The sequence below is a fragment of the Physeter macrocephalus genome, chromosome 15, assembly GCF_002837175.3.
Source record: "Physeter macrocephalus isolate SW-GA chromosome 15, ASM283717v5, whole genome shotgun sequence".
Classification (NCBI taxonomy): Eukaryota; Metazoa; Chordata; class Mammalia; order Artiodactyla; family Physeteridae; genus Physeter; species Physeter macrocephalus.
Window position 1 is genome coordinate 19079758 of NC_041228.1, and position 5255 is coordinate 19085012.

Genomic DNA, 5255 nt, shown 5'->3' on the forward strand with positions numbered 1-5255 from the left:
TTAGGGTTAGTTATCGGAATCTTAACAAATTTAGCAATGATAAACTAGAGTGAAATAGTGCTTTTTTGGATTAGTAGCAAGCACAATTATACATTTACATTCAATTCTGTAAGAATAGTCAGTGGTGCTGAGAAAATAAAAATCACAAATATCTTACTGGGTAAATATAATCTCCCTAACATAGGAGAATGTCCCAGTGGAGAAGAATACTCTGGGCGACATGATAATTCAGGCTTTTGAAAACAGAGGAAATAACACATGGAATGAAACCATGGGAGAAAAACGCAGCTAAAAGCACACACTCAAGATCTGACAGGTCTACTGAACTTCAAAGGAGGCTCCACTAGGGCAAATCTGTAACACTAAGATCAGCATCCTGGTGAGGAAAGCCTGGGACACTGAAACATGGGATGGGGATGTTTGAACAGATACTGTCAAAGACTGTGGTCCTCTGGAGTTCCCTGAAATACTTGGAGCTGCAGAGGTGGCTAATCCCTCCTTATTCAGTTACTACCTTCCCCTGCAGAGACCTCTGGCCGAGGACGTGTCCCCACCTTCCTCCTGGACATCTCCCTCAGGGTAGCGCAGCTGAATTCATGTTGGCTCTGACACAAAATAAAGAGATTTTACCCCAAAGCAGTTGAAAAAATTAACTAGCATGTGGTAGCAGGAGCCAGGGGAGTACCAATGGCACTGGATTTGAAGGATGCTTGATCAAGAGAAGAACGTAAGACTGGAAAAGAATGAATCCCTTAACCCCAGGGGATGGTGCAGACCCCTCAGGGATGAGGATTTGGGCCCCAGTACTGGAGAGATGACCAAGACCTGGAGAGGAAGGTGACAGCTGCGGGGGGAATTCAAGGTGGATAATCACAGCGAGATTACGAGCATCGGTTATGGTCCCAAGACCACCTGCAGTGCTGGGGTTAGTAGTTTGTCTGACTTCCTTGTTCTAATTCTTCCCTTAGGACAAGAGGCCCACAGGAACCCTGGAGAAGTGGCTCCTGTGACATGCATGGAGAAGCGGATTTATCTGGCACAAGGAGTGGAAAGTGGCAGTCACCAAGGGTGACTGAATTCCAACAAAGAGCCATCCACAGGGAGTGCAGGTATCTGACAGCCTCCAGTTGCAGGTGCCTTCAATCTTCCTTTAGCTTTTAAGGCAGTGATCTGAGGTCCTACTCTTTCTGGGCAACCCACAGCCCATGCCTGGAGTAGGTACAAGGGCTCCTCTCTTGTAGCTAGTGGGGGATTCCTCTATGGGCAACCTTGGTGCTGGAGCTCCATAGTGCGTTTGGTTGAGACTTCCTCAGAGCTGGAACCCAGTCTGGAACTCGTCCTGCCTACCATTACTTCCTTTTCCCTTTCCTCTTTATCTTTCATAGGCATTACTTCCAACAAATTGCTTGTACTTTTGACTCTGTCTTGGGTTCTTCTTCCCGAAGGACCTACTGCCACAGGTCTGTAAATATGCTCCCCATTGATCGATGAGAACATAGGCTTGGATAAATGGACTCACCTCAAACCATACAGCTCTTAATGGAATATATTTTTTCCTATTTGAATGTTTATTTAGTTTCATGCTGAATAATATCCATGAAACTACACCTTTGATGTGCCAATTATACTTTCCTAATCAACACTGAAAGCATAACTATAAAAAAAACTGTCTGCGGCATCTCATACTCAACTAGCATTGCGAGAGAACGTAGCATATCCATGTGCTGAGAATTTATTTGTCCCATAAAAGTTTATTTGGCCTAGAGTTAATTTTTGAGATTTAGACAATTTTCCACTCAAAAGAAATGGAGTAGCTATCATCTCACCAGGAAACCAAAGCAAAGGTATTGATAAAAGTCAATGCCTATGGCTGCCAGACCCTAAAATAGACACCTTCTCTCTCTTATCTAAATAAGTGTCTAAGTAAGACATTTATTTAACACGTCTGTCAAACTAGGAAAGGAGATAAATCCACTTTCCTGACCTCCAAATCAATGATCCATTTCTGTGGCCTCTAAAATGAGCACATGCACCTTAAGAAATATTGAAGATAACATCTTACACAGAATGATGAAAGAAAATATTTTAACTATGCTTTATGATTTAAAATGCTTTACTAATATGTAATATGGGTTGACGCTAGTTCATACGTTTCATACACATAAATAGGGTATTATGTTCAAAAATTGAGACAACTGTTAAAATAAATTGCCTAAAAGTAACAAATCTTTATTCAACCACTGTTAAATATTTTATATGCTTATGTATATAAATAAATGAATTTAGTCACACTTCAAAAAATTTCCACACAGAAGTTTTAATGTATTCAGCAAGATGGCATATTTAATGATCAATAACATGCATAATTTCATGAAAAAGCAATGCGGCCCAGTATACTGACACATCAGAATGTCATTGCTTCAGCTAAGCTGTACATTGACTCAGGACATCAGGGCTATTTAGAATGGCACATTAAAATATATACAGGGAATTCAACAATAGCCTTCATCTAGAATATCTCTCACACATACATATCCAAGGATAAAGCTTGGGGTTGGGAGAAATGAAAAATCAAAATGCCACATTATATAGATACCTCCACCTCTTGTTAGGTTTACAACAGTAACTATCATAATTTCTGGCCAAAACTACTAGCCATAGCCCTCCACTCCCATCATAATTATAGAAAAATGACAGTCTTTGACAATTAGTTCTTAGTTCTGAAGATGCTTTCAGGATTATCTAAGTCAGTTGAGGGCCCAGTGATATCTTTGAAAATGTTTGAATAAAGACCTAATGAGTTTACATGGACTGTTTAATTTTTATGTTAATTATTTTCTCTGCTATAGAAGACTGATTATATAACATTTTTGTAATATATTGATACATATATTTAATTAGTAGACAACCTATAAGGTTAAGATTCACTTGAAATAGATTCAGAGCCAGGTGAAAAACACCTAGCCATTTTATACCAGAAATTTTCAAGTGCTGATAAGATCAATTTTTATAGAATATATTGATTGGAACACAAGAGTAAGGTATTGTCATTAATATTCATTCATTCTCTAATTCAATATACAATTACTGAGTACCTGCTATTTGCCATGCTCTCTTCTAGGCACTGAGGATAAAGCTGTGAACCAAACAAATAATTCCTTTCTATAAGTCTTCTACTCCAGTGGAGAAGAGGACAAACAAAATAAACAAAATATATGTTATATATGCTATATTGAAAATATATAAGTGCCATGGAGAAAATGCAGAAAATAAGAACAGGGAATGCTGGTGTGAGATTCAAGTTTAAACTCAGTTCTCAGGGACGGCCTCCCTGCAACGGTGACAACTGACTTGAGACCCAAACAGGGTGAGGAAGTAAGCCATGAAAGACTCGAGAAAACAGGGCTCTGGAGAGAGGAACTTGTATTGATCTACTGCCCGGGGCACAGCTTAATACAGGCTCACTCTATAAAGCTGAGCTTTCAAAACATTAAAATACACACACACACACACACACACACAGGCACACACACAGGCACACACACGCACACACACACACACGTATGTTCTAAAGATGATCACCTCTCTCCAAAACCCTGGACCCCTCCCCCACGAATACATTAAGTTGCCACCTAAGACACTGGTTCACTTAGTCACAAACTTGAAACATGATGTTGAGGACAGAACCTTTGTGATTATGACCCAGAATTCCAGATTCTGACATATGCAGAGGTGTAAATTCATACTCTATGTGTAAAGGTCTAATGGTGTATCTCAGACTAGAAAACCCTTCTGATGTCAGTTCCAGGGCGTGATCAGAAAGGCAAGCCCATTCAGGAAAGGACTGACCTGATGCAAGGCAATGGAGCAGACTGAAGCCGCAGAGTCCATAACCAGAATTAATGGGCCAGAGAAATAATTCAGGCAGCTAAGTGCGTTGGAGAACTTTGCAGACCAAAGCGGCCTAACTTTTTCCCTATCATGCAGGTTTCGCCTAAGTTCTTACAGCTAAACTCATGAGCCCTTGGTTGTGACAAAAAAGAAGTTCTAAAAGATGACATCTGTCATAAACAGTTTTGTGCATTCAACATTCTTCTAAAAACTTCTTTGGGAGAAAAGGGTCATAGTTTTGGATATATAAAATATGTAAAATCCGGGAGAACTGAGTGATACACAACCATGAAGAGCCTGGACTTTGCAGCCAGACTGCTGAGGTCTAAATCCCAGCTTTCCTACTTGCTAGGTACGTGACCCTGGGTGTTCTTAAGGTCTGTGTTTTGGTTCCCTCGTCCTTAAAATGCAACAATAATATCTATTCCATAGAGTTGTCACGATGGCGATTAAACGAGTTAATATTTGAAAAAATGCTTAGAACACTGCCTGGCATATAAGTGCTTTTTTAAAAAATAAAGTAAATTTAAACTTCCTTTATAATATTACCTCCAAAGACTCACCTCCTGAATATTCACCAAAGAAAAAAGATTTACTGGCATTTCCATTAAACATAAAAATGTTTAAAGCAGAACTCTTATATATTATGAGTCTAGAAGCTCCAAATCTGTCAAGTTTATATCAAACCTTTAACTGCATTTCAAAGTAAATCGTATAAAAAATAGATGACCCCAAAAGATTATCAAATGAATACAAAAAAAAAAAAAGAATAGATACTACAGCACAGGCTGTTGGTACCCTGCCCATAATCCATCTGCACTGTGCATGCCAACTGCTGCTTAGTAGGAGCACTTGGAATTCTCTGGTTGCAGACTCTGGCTCCGTGCAGAGCAGGCCACAAGTTCCAGGGAACTAACACACCCAAGAGTAACCCTCAACAAAGGAAAAATGAGAGTTTGTGGATAAATAGCCTAGTTTCTTCGCTTCTCAGGCACGATAATTCTGAGCGGTGTTCTACACAGCCTTCCAGAGTCTCCAGTGGGATTGAGCCCCAGTTGCCCTCAGCAGTAACCCACACAAAAACTTTCTTCCCATTCCTGCTTCTCCGCTTCCCAGTCGGTGCTTTGGGAGGTCAAGTCCTGTATAAGTTACTCGCACCCAAATGCTTGTCTTGGGGATCTGCTTCTGAGAGAAATTTTAGGTCTTCTATATATTTGGGTTTTTTTTAAATCTTTTTTCTTTGGCCTTGTTTTGACTTACATAATTCAATCTTTTGAGAAAATTGCAGTTTCATTTATGCTTTCAAATGTGTTGATTTTTTTTAATCAAATGGATACTTTATTAGAGTCATAACACTTATAAAT